This window comes from Camelus dromedarius, chromosome 28 (assembly GCF_036321535.1).
Source record: "Camelus dromedarius isolate mCamDro1 chromosome 28, mCamDro1.pat, whole genome shotgun sequence".
NCBI lineage: Eukaryota > Metazoa > Chordata > Mammalia > Artiodactyla > Camelidae > Camelus > Camelus dromedarius.
Window position 1 is genome coordinate 20,510,792 of NC_087463.1, and position 20,230 is coordinate 20,531,021.

The window sequence follows — 20,230 nt, forward strand, 5'->3', positions numbered from 1 at the left end:
CTATTGGCTGCATTTCTCTGGAGAACACTAATACACAAAGCTCATCAATCCGTCCTTTAAAATCCTATTTCTTTGCTCAACTGCTTCAGCATTGTTAAAGGTGCAAGAAATGTAAAGGAATTGTCTGTCGTACATTACGTTTTACAAATTTGTTTTACTACCTAAACAGTGAAGTGTTTTCTTTAGAAAATGACGATAGGAACACACAATACGTAACAGTCAGATGATTAAAGAGAGTCCCATTAACTTCAATTTAAATATTTTGAATGAAGAGATAAGTTTTACATAACTTGAAAAAGAATTGTTCTACGGTATTCATGCCCGTTGAGATTGAATGTTGAGAGAAGCCCATTACTAAATTAGGAAAATATATGAGTTTGCGGAGGCAGTACTGAATGTCAATATTTTAGACCGTATTCTCAACTCCAAAAGGATAACTCCTCAAAGGTATTTTAACTAACACAATTTTGTTTCAATTTCCATTAAAATTGGGTTTACTTGTCTTTTACTGTATGTACAAGTTTACAGATATTTAGCCCTTGCAAGGACATTTTAACTTTTACATAAAATAATGCAGAATTTAACAATTATTGTTATAGAAAGTTTATTGGAAATAGTCATTTTTTTTGCATCAGTTAAAACTCATTATGGTTCCCCAATTCCCATTCTGTTGTGTCTGCACAATTAACCTAGAAAATGAACACAGAATCCCTTTAAGTTACCCTGTTGATAAGATCCGATATGATGTTTATATGTGATATATAATCTTATAAAATCCAACCTGGAAATGGACCATTAATTTGTTTCTAACTGCATGGAATTTCATCCAAGCAATTTCTAGTACTTTTAGGTTAACAGTTTCATCGGACATTGTAATTAATTCCATGTTTTCTTGTTACTTGGAGAATTAGCAACTGTTTTTAGGTAAGAAAACACCATCTGCATACTTTTATGTGATCTCAAGAGAGATCACATGGTTTCTAGGGTGGTATTATCATTTTCAATCCCAGGAAGGGCTGCTATGCTTCCTTAGTGAAAAGGCAAAAATACCATGATCTTATCCTTAAAGTTATGGAGCACAGCTTAACTGCCTCTGTGGGCTCCTAATTTTGTCATTTTTTTCCCTCTTAAGCCTAATTGTGTGCCCCTTCCTTTTCGAGGGCACAACTTTTATTTCACCAGACTCTGAGCCCCTCTTTTTCTATAATTGCCTCTTCCACCTCGGTATTCCCCAGATTTTCTCCCATTTCTGATTTCCTTTGTGGCTGGCTGGGTTTGAGCTACCTCTGAGCAGAAACAGCAGCCAGGCGCCACCTGGTGGATGTCAGGCCCCTCACTTTTCCTGCTGTGTTGGCTTAAACCTCGTGGCTTCCTCCAGCTCACCTGGATTCCTGATATCTTCGGATAAATTTGTTAATATTATTTTCTGATTATTTATGTCTACTAAAGGCTGGAAAGAGCAGTATACTGCCCTCTACACCTGCTTCCTAGCTCAGTTCAGAAACCACGGAACACATGGCCCCAGCAAGATACCAAATTGACTTAAACTATTTTTCCTATTAGTCCTGAAATTTTGATAGCTCTGAGAGTGAGGCTGGATTTGTGCTTCTTTTTTCAGTTAAGAAGATTATTTTTACCTGAGCAATAACTGTACCTGAAATAGAAAAGTCAACTCATTTCTTAAATTACCACAAGCAAATTTTACATTGTTATGTTAAGAATCAGAGAGCATTCTGAAAATAACAGTATAGTGTTAATTTCCCATGCATATTTAACTCAGAAAGTCCTTCTTTAAATCAGATAACACATACATTTATGGGGGGTTTTCTGATATTTTTCTTAGGAAATTATTTTCCCTACTCTTCATCAATGGAAGTTTCAGACCTCAATTTAATACCTTTGATTTTCTACTTGAAGCGGTATTAATTTTAAGCAGGGAAATGTTTTTTTAAAATTATTTTCATTTTATTTTTTAAAATTATTTTCATTTTATTTATTATACAAATGATAAAATTTCTAAGCAAGATTTGCCTATAAAACATATTTAGTAGATATATACTCAATTAAAAGCAATAGTATAGCTAACATAGGTATTATATTTTAAAATAGTTTAAAATACATTTTCAGTATTAATGTTATATACACACAAACTACTGATAATCATTAGTATTATGAAAACTTGGGTGATTTTTTTTTTTCTTAATAAGCTGCCAGCCCTGGATACAGGTTTCATCCTCTTGTTTTGATATAATTAGATTTAATGAATAGCCTTTGCCATTTACCAGCTGTACAAACCTAGGGGAGCCACCCAGTATTGTTATGTTTTGTTTAATGATCCACAAAATGGAGAAAATAACAGCGCTCACTTCACAAGGTTGCTCCAAGGAAAAAATACGACAATATATGCAAAGATCTCAGAACAGTGCGTATTACTCAGCACATGCCAAAGAAACCACCACCCACCACCACCACCACCACCATCATCACCATCACCATCATCATCACCACCGTCATCATCACCACCACCACCATCATCATCACCACCACCATCATCAATGTCCGTATGCTTCCAATCAATGGATTTTTTCCCACACTCCAAGCATGTAGTATCTTTCTGAGCTCAAATCAGAGATCCCATATTGTTTTCCTTTGTGAAATTAATGTATAAAGGACCCAAGTAACTGATGAAACATAGCTTTATTTTTCTTTTACTGCTTTTCAAAGGCTGGAGATCATAAAGTAAACATTTCCAATTACAGCAGCTCTTGCCCAGGAGACATCAAAACTGACATCATGTTTCTTCACAACAGGTTCTAATAAACTGAAGCTGATAAGGACCATGGACTTTTGGTAACCTTGAGATGTCAGATTCTTTCTGCACTTAATGAAAATACTTTCTATCCAGTGAACAAAGGGACTTGTTTTAACCAGCTGTGTACACACAGGACTAATACTGTCTTATTCCAACTGCTATTTTTGAATGCTTGGTTACCTTAGTCATTCTCAATTTCCCCTTTCTAGCACTTAAAAAGTCCTAAATCTTCCCCTTAGTAATTACCCAATGAATTTCTTCTTTTTAGAAAAGGAAAGTTTTGATTTTTAAAAATCTTATTCTTTGAAAGATTAATTTTAAATATTTATTTTCAGACAATTCCCTTTTTTCGTTTTGATAGAGTCCCAACCATGATACAAATAAAAATGCCCACTGGAGTTTATGGTAATAGAGTGACAAATTATGATAAAGACAACAACTGGGAGAAGTTTTAAATGACTGAAATTTATCAAACTGTACCTGAAAGAATAGCTGAATATTTTCGTATGGCAAAATAAAGTAAAAGGGGGCTATATTCAGTGGAACTAAAATCAAATTCAAGAATCAGTAGCTCTAATGTGAAAAATACATACTTTGAAAAAATTTCATAAACAGAAATATTTACCCTTTTTAATAATTTGCCTAATGTTAAAGTCATTACTATTTAGACATAATGTCTTAATATTCAAATATCACTTGCACAAAAAAATCAATTTAAAAAACATATGAATATGATGAATTAGATTTTCCAAATCATTTAAAACTGATTATAAATTTAATAAATTAAGTTTCCACTGATCCAGCTCTTTATATGGATTCTCTTAAATGCTTTAAATCCTTTTAAAATTAGACACACAAACACAATGATTACACTTAGCCCCCTCACAAATCCAACAATAATAATGTCTGTTAGGTACCATATTGTTACCATGGTTTTCCTTTAATTTTTCAGCCTTATTTTATTCATTCTCAGCTCTAATATCAGTACCTCCAAGTCTGTAAGTTTCAACATCCATACAGTTTATTTTATCAGAAGTCTTGATGCTGTTAGATTCTCTGAGTGACTTTGCTCTCTTAGATAATTTATAGATAATCTGTCTAGTTTTTAGGGAAAAAAATCTCAGACTTATGCCTTTACTACAACTGAGTGAAAAACTGTTTACTGAATTTTAAAGATCCAGTTTGAAGTATTATTCTTCTTAAATAAGTGTGAATTCTCTAAGTGCCTGAATATATAATTGCACTCACTTGTAAATCTTGTTTTTTCCTTTGTACCGAATGTTCTATATGCCTTTCTGTTTTGTTCCTGTTTTTCTTTTTTTTTTTTTTGACGCATCAGCAGAATCATTATCTGCCTCAAGCAGATGAACTATGAGTCTAGGTGTAGCTTCTTAGAGCACTGCAAGGATGACACTGACATGACCATCGCCACTTCCCCTGCAGGCTGTCCCTTGGGTGAAACAGAACTTTTTATCTAGTGGGGGATCAAGGTAGAAAGGCAGAGAGGTGACATGGATCTCTTTCCCCAAGTCATCAGAAGGGCTTTAACTTGTAATAAGTTTTCAACCACAGAAATTTCCTTTATTATAGTGAAGTATTCTAATTGAGGTGGGGCTGTCACACCCAGAGATACTGTGATTTGATTGTCCTAAAAGAAACTAACAATACTATAAAAAATTACCCAAAGTAGCACAATTCAAAACTGGTACTTAATTAGAAGCAATATGTGAATAAGCAAATAAATGAATACACGAATAAAATGAAAGGATAAATATCCAAAATGTCCTATATGACAAAGAATGTTCTTCCCCCAAGTCCCTTCCATATTGCCAGCACATACCCCTAAGAAATACATTCGTTACTTGATATTGCATGGTGTTGAGTGTTGGAGTCTCCCACCCTCAGAGACAGAGAATTGCCACCAACTGTAACAGCTGGCCATGTGCATTTCATGGAAGATGTTATCTGAATGCAATGAGAATGGAAATCAGATGGACATTTCCATGGCAACTTTTACGTATGAGTATTCCTCCCCTTGCAAGGGATGTAGCTAATAGAAGGTAAGGAAATAGAAAGAAAATAAACTCTGGCAGCTCTCAGCTTATGGTTGTGTGGATACTCACAGCTGGACCAGGGTGTTTTACATATAAAACAGATAATTTCACAAAACGCCAATCTCAGATGAGAACATTCTGTGATCACACTAGAATGAGATAAAAACAAGACCATTTCACCATGACACAACCATATACCTAGAAGGGGAAAAAAAAAAAACAAAAAAAAAAAAACAAGGAAAAGAGATCCCTATTCTACAGTTAGCAAATACTAAATGTAACATCCCCCATTCTTTCCCATGAAGGCTAATTATAGATCACTGCACAGGTGGAGGTACATGCAGATAATTATAGAAGAACTGAGAATGTAAGCCAGGTACCATGTAAGAAACACAAAAAAGAGAGGAAAGACTTAATCTCAGTTCTTTACTTTTGAAAATGAAAAAGTGGTATGGTAGAAATTTATTAAAATATGTTTTAATATATTACCACAGCTATGATTATATGAAAGAAAAGAAAACATATCTACATGTTTATTTATATTCTATAAACTGAATGATGTATTCAAGGTTCTTGGATATTTCAGGGCAATTTAGTTCATCAAATCACTTAAATGAAAATTGATTTTTAAAATATTAAACTAGGAAAATAATGAAATTTGCAGTTAGCCCTATCAGTTTCTGAATTCTAGCTGATAAGACAGAAATGCTTTTAAAATATATGAATTATCCACAATAATGTGAAGTAACACTTCTTACAACTTATTGGCATGCTAAATTTTTACAGTGTGAAGCATATTTTTTCTCTCTAATGCAATAAGCTTTTTAAATCACAGTCATTGTTAAATAAGAAGAATGCAAATATATATGACATTTTTGCAGATTACTGTGTTTATGATTTTAAAATTGAGTTGCTGCCAAAAGAAATATTTCAGCTCAATCTACATTTCTATTGTGGCAGCTTTTACATTCTCACCCCTGGCTCCCTGATGGCAATCATAATTCTCAGTACAAATGAAGGCACTTCTCTGCTTTTCCCCAAACAGCAAGACAACTCTTCATTTGCTTTATTCTGAAAATCACTTCATATTTCTGAGACACACATTATTTGTATGACCTCAACTTTTGAGAGATAAAAAGCACATAAATATTTGTTTATTTATTTATTTAGAAGAGTATAAAATACATACAGTTTTACTTACTAAGTTTTGGAAAATGTTCACAGCCATTGAAGGTTTTCAGTTCTTGGTTTGTAGGTGACTGAAATACATAGATTCTGGTTAAACTAAGCCAGAAAATAGATTATGTTGGATAACACACCATTCATGGGGAGATTGAAGAGACAGGCTTAGAGTGAGGACAGCTACGGTGGAGACGAGGGCTCAGAGTGTCAGTGAAATTGCAGGACGTGGGCAGCCTGGGAGGGTGATATGGCTGCTGCCGCTCAGATCTGGGATGTTAGATGGAGTCCCTGGACCTCTGTCAGGAATGAATGCTTCCTGATTTCTGACCCTTTTTGCCCCTTGCTCCAGTTTCAAATTCCTCACTGAAGCCATCTGTATTAGTTTTCTAGGGCTGCAGTGACAAATTACCACAAGGTTGATGGCTGAGACAACAGCAACTTACTCTCTCACAGTTCTAGGGGCCAGAAGTCCAAAACCAAGGTGCTGGCAGGAATGCACTTCCCACAAAAGATTCTAGAGGAGAATCCTTCCTTGCCTCTTCTAGCCTCTGGTACCTCAGATGTTTCTTGGAGCTATGCGTGGATATTTAACGTTAATTTAAAATAATTCAAAATGAAAACTGTTATAAATTCAGTCCCTCCATTTCCCTGGCTGTATTTCAAATGCTCAAAAGCCACAGGTGTCCTGATTTCATGTCCATTAAATACTTAAAGATGGAGAGGAATTTATACACTATGACTAAAATAATTTACTTAAAAAATATGATCACTCACTGCTTAAGTTGGTTAAGAACCAACAAAAAATATGAGGCAAATATTTTGTCAGAGCATTTGTTGGACAATGTTTATTGAGTTGCCACTTAAAAGAAAAATGTCCACTTAACTTGAAGTGTCTGTTGAATGATGGCTTCAAAAGAATCATAAAAGAGCAACGATTTCAACTAGCGGAAGATTAAACGAGACAACCACTAATCCATTTCCAAACTGAAGATTTCATGGCGGGACATGGTGTACCTTTGGCAGCGTGCATTTACCATCTGATTCATAGGCAAGCAGACTTCGCTCACAAGACTTACTGAAGTAGTACATGGAAAATATATGCCAGAAAAAAAACTGTGAATTCCATTATACTGATATATTTATATATTTTTTTCCATTGAATAAAACAAGAGAGCCAACAAAAACAAGCTCAGCTTACAAGCAAGGATGAGTAATTTGAAATAAATTTCACAAAGAAAGTTACAAATTAAATTCGTCTCCTTTTTTGTTGTCTTAATGGAGTGTGAAGGAAATATATTTTTTTCTCAGCAGAAAGAGTTTTCCCCACTATGACTTAAATAAAAGTATCTTTTGTGTCACACCAGGTCCCCATCTATGTTCAGATATCACTCCTTAACCCAAAGTTTTGTCTGAAATACATGGAGATAGACTGAACAGTAACATCAATATCTCCCAATGAAAGATAAAACCCAGATATCATTTTAATGAAAAAAGATCAGAAAAATCAGAGCACATGAGACTACACACAAGTAGAGTCCAACAATGCCCCCAAACCTAAAATATATAAAACAACTGTAAGTCCCAGATATTCATAAAGAGATATTTTAAGACCACCTACGGCAGAAGAGGGGATCAAGATGGCAGAGGAGGAAGACCCTGAGTGCACTCCCTCCCCAGGACACACCGAAACTACAACTACATGAAGAACAATCCTGGAATAACCTGAAGGTGAGCAGAACAGCTCTTTAATAATTAAGAATATAAGAAAAAAAATCAAGACAGGTAGGAGGGGAAGGGAAGCAATCTGGTCAGGATTCACACTCCTAGTGCGCAATTGAAAAGAGGAAGAGGATGTCACAAGCTCAAAGGTCCTCCCTAAAGAGCAAGGGGTTTGAGCCGCATATTGGGCATCCCAGCCTTGTGGTCCAGCACCAGGAAGGTGAGCCTCCTTAAGTGATTTTGAAAACCAGCAGGGCTTATGACCAGAAGAGCTGGAGGGCTGTACGAAGCCAAGACTCACTCTTAAAGGGCTTGCATGTGAACTTACTGGCTTCCAGTTTCAGCATAGAGGCAGGTTGAAAAGTGCAGTTGCCCTAGCACATCCGCCAGTCCACACCCAGCTCCAGCTCCAGCTCCAGCTCCAGCACGCAATGGGAGAAGCCCCTGCTGGCACTAGGCTCTGTCCAGCTGTAAAGTCAGACGTCACACATATCTGTAGAAGACACTTCTACACAAGCGTACACCTTTAAGACTGGGAAAAATAACTGTTTTGCCTAATTTATAGAAACAAACACAGAAAGTGAAGCAAAATGAGAAGAGAGAGGACTATATCCCTAACAAAAGAATAAGATAAGACCCCAGAAAAAAAAAAAAAAACAAAAACAGAATAAAGACAACAAATAATAAATGTTGATGAGAATGTGGAAAAAAGAACACTTGTGCACTGCTGATGGAAATGTAAATTAGTGCAGGCACCATGGAAAATAGTAACGAGGTTCCTCAAAAAATTAAAAATAGAACTACCATAAAATACTCCTGGGTACTTGTTGGAAGAAAATGAAAACACTAATTTGAAAAGATATATGCACCCCAATGTTCATTGTTGTATTATTTACAATAGCTAAGATATGGAAGCAATCTAAGTGTCCATCAACAGATGAATGGATAAAGAAGACATTGTATATATATATACACATACAATGGAATATTACTCAGCCATAAAAAAGAATGAAATGTTGCCATTTGCAACAACACGGATGGACTTTGAGCATATTATGCTAAGTGAAATAAATCAGGCAGAGATAAATACTGTATGTTTTAACTTAAATGTGCAATCTAAAAAACAAAACAAATATAACAAACGTAACAAAACAAAAACAGACTCACAGATACAAAGAATAAACCAATGGTTGCCAGAGGTAAGAGGGTTTAGGAGGTGGGTAAAATAGGTGAAGAGGATTAAGAGGTACAAAATACCAGTTATAAAATATGTAAGTCACAAAGATGTAATGTATAGCACAGGGGATGTTGTAAAGGAAATGATCTTGAAACACTTCTTAGAAATAACTCCCATAGAGGAAACTGCTAGAATCAAAAGGTGGGGCAAAAAATGAAAGTCTAACATGCAAATAAAAACTGGATTTAAGGAGAGTGAGAATAGAGAGAATTGAAGAGAGACAATATGGGAGAAAGAAATGGACCAGCATTTTCAGAATTGAAAAATACATGATTCCACAGATCCAGAAGGCATAAGTTGTTTGAATTAAGGTAGATAAAATGTACAAATAGACTCATTTTATTTGCACCACAAACACTGAAGGCAAAGTTTTAAAACATGAAAACCACCAAAGGGTGGGGGAGAGGGTGGGGAACAATTACAAAGTCAAGACAATTAGAAAAATAGTTTTCATAACAGGAAACATTAAAGCCAGAAGATGGTAATATAGTATCTTCAAAGTACTGAGATAACTTCAATGTCTTCTCTGAATTGCAGGCCCAGAAAAACCATCTTTCAAGTCGAAGGTGAAAATATACATAGAAACAAAAACTGAGCTTAACCCCAATAGACTCATGCTAATGCTAATGCAATAAGAAATACAGTGCAAAAAAGTTGGGGAAATGATTGTAGAAGAAAAATCTGTGCATTCTTGAAATGTCTAGTGGTTAGAATAGCTGGTGTGATGGTTGATTTTATGTCATTTGGACTGACCTTGGGGTGCCCTGATTAATCGTTATTTCTGGGTGTGTCTATGAGGATTTTTCTGGATGGGATTTGAATCAGTAAATTTAGTAAAGTAGTTTGCTATCCCCAGAGTGAGTAGACTTCATCTAATTTTTTGAGCCTCTGATTAGAACACAAGATAGAGGAAGGAGAAATCAACCCTTTTTTTCCCTACCTCACTGCATGAGCTGGAACATCTAATCTCATCTCCTGTAGACCAGGATTCATACCATTGGCTCCCTTGGGTCTCAGGCCTCCCTACTTGGATATTGAATTATACTGTTGGATTTTTGGGGTGGGACTTCTCAGCCTTAGTAATTGCATGAGACAATTCTTTATAATAAATCTATTTTCTTGATTTTTTCTTTCTTCCTATCTATCTATCTATCTATCTATCTATCTATCTATCTATCATCTATCAATCACTAATCTGCTTCTCTGGGAAACCTTAACAAATGTAGCTGGATCATACTTTCTTACTGTAGGTCAGAATTTGCCAATGGAGTATTTCCAATTGTAGGCCAAAGAAAATAGTGTGTAGATGTTTGACTATAGGTAGACATGAATGTATGTGTTTGTATACAGACATTTTGTTTTTGTTTTACATCTTAATCATGTAAAAATAAAAGGATATCATGTAGAGCAGAACAGAAATAATTCTTTGCCTTTTGAGATGATTGATTTCAGTTTAGTTATTGCCTATAATGTAAATCCTGATAGGTTTAAAATCTTGGTGAAATTTCTATTTAATACACATTTTGAAAACCAGAGAAGAACTTTGTAGGCATCAGAGCACTATTTCTTGCTAGTAATGAATCCTATTACATTTACGGCTATATTATCATATCAGTTAATGTATTTTTTGTGCAATGATGCAGTTCCACCCCCTACATCCATCAGCAAAATGAATCTTTTTTCAAGGTCCCTGCATGAATACTAAATAAATCAATAGAAAATATGGAGAATAAAAATGTGGAAGATAAATTCATGTTAACTGTAGACTGACTAATGCTGTTGTACAACATTTTTATCTTGACGACTACATTTTCTTACATAGTAATATACAAATATCCACCTTTTCTGAGTTAAATTTATTTTTATTCCAATCAAGCCCAGTTTGTCAATTGAAATAATCAAATATTACATTGGATACTTTTAGAGAGAAACAGGAAATATGACAGGAGTTACATAGTTTCCCCCCATATTTTAGGTGTTACTATTTGAATTTTTCATAACTGTTACTTTAGGTAAGTCTGTACCTTGTCAGCTTGTATGTTGCTGGAATCAATTTCTTCCTGTCAGGATTGCATTTCTGCCTTCAGTTTGTCTTTCTGGCAATATCTTTATTATGTTAACTGCTGATGTCAAAATATCATTTCTATTTATCCCAGAAACAGAAAATAAAAAAGTGTGAGGAAAATGTCATTTTTCATTAGGATAATCTCCAGTTCATATTATCCCACAGATAATATTCCAGAATAATTTTTATTGTATTATTTTCTCCCAAACATCTATTGATGAACTGTTTACCTTAAAATCCTAAATATCCAATTTCCAGCTAGAAGACAGATCTTCCCTGCCTCCTTCTGTTTGAATGAACCCTTTATGAAATTCCTGTGATTGATTTAAATATATCAGATATGTAATAAATACTTTGAAATAGCCTAAATATTGTGAAAATCAGAACTTTTATGACGGTTTTGTTAGGAAATCTTTTAAAAAAATAGACTGGAAAGACCTTTTGGTGTGTGTGTCACTGTGGAATATGGAGTGTGTGTTATATATAAGTTCTGTGCAAGACTGGTACATGATTTTCATATTAACTTCTGACAAGAGCCTCTGGAATAGCCTAAATGTGAAATTCTTTGCAAATTTATTACTGAGTTTGGATAATATTAACAAGAGGTTGTGTTTACATGTGCAATAGAGTTCTAAGAGCTTTCCCACTGTAACTCATTTAGAAGTCACGATGACACTATAGAATAGATATTTAATAAGTGGCACCCACTTTTAATGTGAAGAAACAGATCATAGCTGCTAAACGCCTGAGGTCACAAATCTGGGATTCAAATTTCAGCAATGTGGTCCCAGAGGTCGCTCTCTTATATTCCTTTCCATATAGATTGTGGCACGTCATTCTGATGATCACAGCTTTATTTGGGGGATGAATTAACTGCAGGAAAAAAAAGAAATGTCAGGCCACTGAAGTTTGAACTATAGCTTGAAGGATGCTAAAACAATACTTTATCCTTCATAAGATGTGAAGAATCTAGTCTTAGAAATGTTGAGTCTCAAGTTCGTGGCTAAACATCGCCCTGTAAAAAAATGTGTGTCTGTTCATTCTCATAAAACTCATCATTGATTGTAATAGATATTTGATTCTTAAAACAAACGTTAAAAACCTGCGTACAAATTCCTCCCATGAGAGTGGTGAAGTGAGCATTTTATATTCAGTTTTGTTCTCTCTTTTAATTCTGTATCAGGTTGAAATGACACAGGTGCACAATTTCACTGTGTATCTTGTCCTTTAGCTTTTGCCCCTGTTTCCAGAATGACTATCAGTTACTAAGACAGTTTGATAGCCCTCATTTAGAAAATACCTCATTATCCATAATCATTACTTAATATTTACATGATTTTTAATATCTATGAAATCTCTGTGAATCTTCAGAGACACGCCAAAACCAATTAAAACTTCAAAAATACAAATTAAATTATGCTTACATTAGAAATATTACCTTACCAGCATATTATCCTCAAACTATAATAATAAATGTAGAATTATGTAGGAAAGAAACCTTTTCAAAGGAGATGACATGGTGGAGTGTATCTGTTTATTAAATTAGTGAGTTAATTTTTGATGGTTTTTGATATTGTTAACAACAACACTGAACGTTATGAATTGTAAATTGGCATACCCCATCTTAAGGAATAAAAAGGACAGACTAAAAATAATAACAATTATATAAAAGGTGTGTAGAAATGACTCAGCCAAAGTATAAGTTCACTAATTCTTACCGGGTTTCTGTCTTTTCATTCTAATTGGTGGCAAGGTCTACAGGACTGGAGTAGAAATCTATTCCTAGATGCTCATTATAAGAAAATGTAGTCAAGCATCATCATGTCCTAAAAATCTAGACTGAAAATGACACCTCTGGAAGGACCATAGACATGGTATATTAAAGTGTGTAATCATTAAAATATGGCACAAAACCCTGAGAAGAGTCAGAGAAATATTTGCATCAAATAACTTTATTTTAATAAAGAATATAATTCACCAGTACCTAAAGCAGCAGGTTTTTTTTCTACTAGTCATGCAAACTTGTAGCTAAAAAAACAGGGCAGAAGTTAATTAGTTTAGATGGATAAATATGCATAAGTAATTGTCTAAAATTGAATAAAGTAGAATAATAATAAGGGATGGTGTGGAATAGCTGTAAGGTACGAAGTTTAAACCATCCTAAAATTTCATGTACACACGCAATTACTTGTACTGACTCCAAAAAAAAAAAAAAAAAAAAACCCTCGTTTATTGACTGGCAAACAGGAGTTTGTTTAACTACACATATAACACAACTCTGAAGGTCAAAAGCAATAGAAGCTTATTTCCCTTCATGGACAACAAAAATATTACATCTAGACATTAATGTCTCAAAGTTTAGCTAGCTGCTTCTCAGAATATGAGCTTTTAATTTTAATGCAGCATTTCTCTGCCTTTTCAAAGTCTTAATGGACCAGATTCTAGATGTTAAGAAAGATGGATCAAATAATTTCACAGTAGCTCCAGGAAAACAAAAAAAAAATCAAAGTCATTGGATTTAATTCTGCTGCATGCATTAGTATTTACGTTTAAATAAGGGCATTGATTATCAGTCTTAGTTAATATAGATTAAGTAATATTCCCAGAGTTATCTATTTAAACCTAAAATTAAAATATAAATGAAATTTTCCCTTAACTTCATGGCTATATGGCAAGCCTTTTAGCTAATAGTAAATTAATGCTATATGTATAATTGTAATATAGAGCAATAGGCTATTAAGTCTCTGATTTACGGTCTCAGAGCTGGGAGGGATGTTACTATAATCTATATATGTAGTTCCCTTTGCATTAGTCTTGAAAATACAAAAGCCTAACCTAGAATTCACACCGTCTAGGTTCTTATACAGGGCAGAGTATTTTGTCAGTGAACACCAAGGTTCTATGGAATGTGTAATTTATACCAAGTATGCACGGACATTAAACCCTTTAGATTAGGGGCAGTGTCCTCTTGTTTACAATGAATTACTCGACTTGCTGACTGTACTTCACACTTGGTCCTTAGATTTATGTGTTGGCTCTGAAACAAGCACAGATGAACTGGTGTGTGACGTCTGCTGTCTGTGGATACAAAGAGTTCTAATGAGCTCAGCATTTCAAACATACTTTCAACATCTGAAACTTTGCTGTTTGGTAAGAAGTTAATAGGACTCTTCTGATGGAGGATTAAATTTTTTCATATGAAATTGCTAATATGCCAAATGTGATCAAGAGAGTTCCAGAACTTTCTAAACAAGAGTCTGATGAATCCTTACTTGTGAGAAAGGAGCAGGGGCCCCACGCGGGCTCTGGGACCCACACCTTCACTTCAACAAAGCAGTTTCTGATTTTGTCTATTTTCTACAGAATATTTATTTTAAAGAACAGTTTCCAAGCTTTTTTTTTTAAACCTCCGAGTTGACAGGTTTGCAGCAAATACGTTTTTAATGTCATCCTAAATAGAAAATATTTAATTAAATTTCTCTTCCATAGTATTTGCTGTGAACACTTAGCCAACCAGAATGTCCTAGCTCTTCCACAATGCTCAGTTTTCCCTGTGTTTTTTGTTGTTTTTATTCCTGAGTTACAGACCCATTGTAGTCGACCACCACCTCAAGCTGCCTGACTCTTCTCTCCTCCTTTGCTTGCGTCCATATGCCCCTGGCTTGCCGGGCACTTTCCCCACTTCTGTCAGTGCATATTTACTTAATTCATTCAACGAGTCACAGAAACTATGTTCTAGACACTGGAGAGGATTTAGAACTACAACAGCTTAAAAACAAACTTAACTCCTGGGAATAGTTCAGTTATTTGTTCTTTCTCTGCTCTTCCTTGATTTCACCGCTGAGCTCTGTTTGCTAATATCGCTAATTAAGACTCTGTAAGCATTTTCCACAATATTGCTTCTCAAAGATTTTTTACATCACAAAAAATAAAAAGAGAGAGAGAGCGAGAATCTGCATGCATCTGGCACTTTAGTGCGTTTTCCTCCACAATACTGGCTGTATCTACAGCTGACTACCTATGTTAAATTAAATATTAACTTAAAATCTGCCCTGCTTGTATTATGTTTACTCTTTGAGGAAAATGCCAACTCTCAGTTTACAATTGTATTGGCTTTTTTCTTTCCCGTATCCACAGATCCAGGTAACTTTAAAATAAAAGACCTCTGGAAAACAGACTGTTTTGCCAGTTCAACTTTCTAAGGATGACTTCACATCTTTACTGCCTTTAGGTTTTCTTTCTTGAGCAGAAGCTTTTCATTAACTCTCCAGATCTTCCTGTGATAGGGTTATGTCCTGTTAAACCCATCGTAAGTTGAAAATATCATACATTGAAAATGCATTTAATACCATTGCCCCGATGTATCCATGGGTCCACATCTGCGGATTCAACCAATGGTGAACCAAAAATTGAGAAAAAAAATGTCCAGAAAGTTTTAAAAAGCAAAACTTGAATTTCTACAATGCAGGCAATGTAACATATTTACATTACATTTACTTTTGTGTTTATAACTATTTGCATTGTATTAGGTATTATAAGTAATCTAGAGGTGATTTGAAGTTTACAGAAGGATGTGCGTAGGTTATATGCAGACTCTACCTATTTTATATAAGGGACTTGAGCATCTGCAGATTCTGGTATTCGTGGGAGGTTCTAGAACCAATCTTCCTTGGATCCTGAGGGGCTACTGCACATCTAACCTACCAACCACCACAGCTTAGCCTCACCTACCTTAAACGTGCTCAGAACACCTACATTAGCCTACAGTTGGGCAAAACTAATGCAAAATCTATTTTATAATAAAGTGTTGAACAGCTCACATAGTTTATTGAATACTGCACTGCAAGTGAGGAACGGAACGGCTGTCTGGGCACAGAGTGGTTGACTACGTGCTAGTTGTTGGCCCTTGCGTTTGGGAGGCTGACTGGGGGCTGCACTCACTGCCACCGCCCAGCGTCACCAGAGAGGATCCCAGCCCAGGAAAGGAGCAAAATTCAAAATCCGAAGTATGGTGTGTACTGAATGGGTGCCACTTTCCCATCATCTTAAAGTCAAAAAGTTGTAAATCGAGCCACTGTAAGCTGGGACTATCAATGTATATTTTGTTCCTCAGTACCAGTGTCTCCTTTAAAAGTCTACCCAAGGTTTTTATTTAACTTTTCTCTAAACTACAGTCCTTAATATCATGGTTCTCATGATCAAATACTGCAGACCACCAGAAAAAGTTACACAGCTCTAGGAAGTAAACAAAGTCTCACAGCCAGACCTAGGCTTAGATGCGGTGCGTCACTCAGTTATGCGAACAGAGCTTTCTGTGCTGTACGGTGTGCAGCTGTCACGACCAGCAGCAGCAGCTCCACCAGCAGCGCAGGGCCCTTGGCACTGGCCTCTCTGATCGATGGGAAAAGTAGTTCTCCTTTGTTGTTTTCATTTTCGCACTGTTTCCTTCCACTGTGTGACAAAACAAGGCAAATCAGTGACATGAATATTTCATAGGAAGGGAAGTCTGACGCTCACAGGTATACCGCAATGTCAGTTCTGGATAAATTCGTCTAACGTTTTATCAACATTTTCCTCAATTCTTTTTTTGTTTTTTTTAATTGAAGTATAGTCGACTTACAATGTTGTGTTAGTTTCTGATGTACGTCACGGTGATTCATTTATACATATGTATTTATTTTAATATTCTTTTTCATTATAAGTTATTACAAGATATGGAATATAGTTCCCTGCACTACACAGTAGAACCTTAGACTTCTTTTTTTTTTTTTTTTTTTTTGGAGGTGGGGAGATAATTTGGTTTATTTATTTGTTTATTTTAATGCAGGTACTGAGGATGGAACCCAGGACCTCATGCGTGCTAAGCACACACTCTACCACTGAGCTATACCCTCCCCTCCATTTTCATCAGTTCTTAATGCTCCTGCATGTTATACACTAGGATCAAAAGCGCTATATACAGGCAACATTAAATGACTGAAAGTGTCAAGGACTCTGTCATACGTGTGTGATAAAGGGCCTGCCAGTGTGAGATTTTCAAATAAAACACTTTCAGCTTTGGTTATAGTCTAGAAATGCACAAGTAATATAATTCATGGATGTAATTTATATTCTTTAAAAATATATAAACATAAAGGAGGGGATTTTAGAGCAAGATTGTAGTGAGATTGTCATATTCTTATCAAATTTCTTCTGGCTTAAAAAAAAAGTTTAAAACTTGAAAGATTTGACAGTTTGTCTTGGTTCCTTATAAGAAGTGTTTAATTATGTATTATAACTTGACAAGTTTGTGTGATTCCCCCCCTTGAGTTTTGTTCCTCCTTTCTTAATAACAATGACGCGCTCAGTCACAGAATCGTGTACAGACTAACAGGCTGTGTGCCCGTCTTACCATGGACAGCTCTCCTCTGCAGCTTTTCCTTTGTGTAAAGATCACTGAGCTGAAAATAAATACATAGAAGGAAGATATGTCATGATGACGATTTTAGGACAAGGTTGTAGGGCTGCAAAGAAATAAACACTTTTTGCTTTATCTGAAATGAAAATGCATAATGGTGAATGAAATCATACATTACATGTTCCTTGAGAAGTACATCTTTCTCCCTAGTGATCAAAATAAATGCCTCAGGCATCGTAAAAAAAAGTACTAAATGAATACTGTATTTCCATGCTTAAGTTTTAAATATAAAATAGAGATAACATCTACTAAAATAAATTACAACCCCCTCTTTGTACTGAATCTTCTCGAGACTCACAGTCATTTTTCTGTTCTCTATTATGTTCTCTGTAATGGGCAATCACATGCCCATACCTAGAGAAGCCTTTTAGATTGAATTCAAGTATATTATTTTTTCTCAATTTTATTGAGATGTAATTGATATATAGCACTGTAAGTTTAATATGATGTAAAAGGTGGTAATTAAGTATATAAATATATATATAAAATGATTGTCAGGTATATTATGAAAAGTAACTGAAATATACATGAATGGGAATTTTTCTGACTCACTAAAGAAATATTAGTTTCTTGAACGTTATTGAAATCAAAAAGAATGTGTTAAGTTTTGTTAATGTGATGCTCAGGATCCGTTTTTGGTTTTTGCTTTTCAACCTGAAGGGATGATTTTTCCACATTTCCCTTTAATTTTTCAGCACAGTTACTGAGGGATCCAGAAAGAGAATGTTAACGTAGCCATCCCTGAGATCTGTCATGATGCGTCAGGATGCATGTGGACTGTTCTACGGCTAGTTCATTTGTTAGACACATGCAGGAGTCAGGAACTCAGAGGAACTAATCGCCTTCACTTTCTTATTCTCCTCCTGTGAACTTGTTGTGGGGAAGGTTATCTGTGTCACACGTTCTAAATTAACTTCATGCAACTTTAACAAATGATTTACCAACTGTATCTAAAATTTTAAAACATAAATCCACCCAGAACCCACAAGTTCCTCTGAAAATACAATTAAAAATTCAATTCTTGAACATTATAGCCACATGTTATAGAAAACAGTCTGTCCTTCTACTGCATATATAGATATATATACACACACACATATATTTACCCCCACATATATATGTAAACATTATATATATAAAATGTTTATGTATACACTTATATATACCTATACATATGTATACGTATATATACAATTATTTTCTATCCATTGCCTTCTTCAGAAAAAGGGACATACATTATGTATCTGTTTATATTCATCAATGACATATATGTATATATATAAGTATGTATATGCATATTATCTTCATTTTATAACACCTGACTGAACTAAATCTGACTCTAGGTTTTCTAGAAATCCAGGCAGAGAAAAGCATTATTTTGAAGTTAAAGTTTATAGCATCTAGAGAAGTGTAGCTTAACACATGTTCATCAGATCACCTGAATTATTATCAAATGGGGTTCTTATATGTCATGCAGATCCCTGTGAACTCACACAACTGGTGGGTCAACAACTCTGGGATGGGGCCAAGCATGAGCTGACAAGTGTCTCAGGGCAGTTCTATGTACACTGGAGCTTAATAGCCACTAATGAGGAGGATGACTGAGCTACACATCCTTCAGATAGTAGTACCTGTGTGTGCACACACACAGACACACACACTCCCTGTATATATAGATACATAGTCTCATTTCTTCCAGTCTACAGTTTTAAAAGTCCTGAAACTCAAAAAACTTATTTTTAAAACAGAATTGGCGTGATATGATAGAACATGGTAGAATATGGAGTTACAAAAATCAAGCCCTCACTGAAGCTGCATTTAGCTGGCAAACACTGGCAGAATCACATTTTTAGAACTCTGCAATCAAAAAAAAAAGTACAGCAAACATTGGAGTACTTAATGAAGACAGAGCCCAGTACAGTAAATGACAGTACTCATGACAGTTTTGCTAACCTGTCTACCATCCTCCATTCCCCACATCTGTCACCAGAGAAATGCAAACTAAAATAACAATGAGATACCATGACATACCTGTAAGAATAGCCAAAATCTGGAAAACTGACAACAGCAAATGCTGGTGAAGTTGGGGCACAATGGGGTCTCTCGTCCATTGCTGTTGGAATTGCAAAATGGCACTCCACTTTTGAAGACAGTTTGGTGGTTTCTTACAAAGGTAAACATACTCTTACGACATGATCCAGCAATTGTACCCATTGATAGTTACCTAAAGAATTTGAAAAGTTATGTCCACCCAAAAACCTGCATATCTGCTTTATTCATTATTGCTAAAACTTGGAAGTAATCAAGATGTCCTTCAGTAGGTGAATGGATAAACAAACTGTGTTACATCCAGCCAATAAAATATTATTCAGTAATAAAAAGAAATGAGTTACCAAGCCACAAAAAGACATAAAGGAAACTTAAATGAATATTACTAAGTGAAAGTAGCTAATTGAAAAGTCTACCTACTTTATGATTCCCACTGTGTGCCATTCTAGAAAAGGCAACAGAATGGAGACAGTAAAAAAGATAAGTGGTTGACAGTTTTGGGTGGTCAGAGGGACAAACAGGCAGAGCACTGAAGATATTTAGAACAGTGAAAATACTCTGTATGACACCATAATGATGGATATATGTCTTTACACATTTGTCCAAACCCATAGAAAGTGCAGCACCAAGAGTGAACTGCGATGTAAACTGTGGT

At 35.2% G+C, this 20,230-nt stretch overlaps 1 pseudogene; it reads right to left on the minus strand.

The window, feature by feature from the left end:
- LOC116149715 (elongation factor 1-alpha 1-like) overlaps positions 1 to 19,637 on the minus strand; it is a 99,286-nt pseudogene extending 79,649 nt beyond the window's left edge.
- Positions 19,638 to 20,230: the final 593 nt, after the last annotated feature.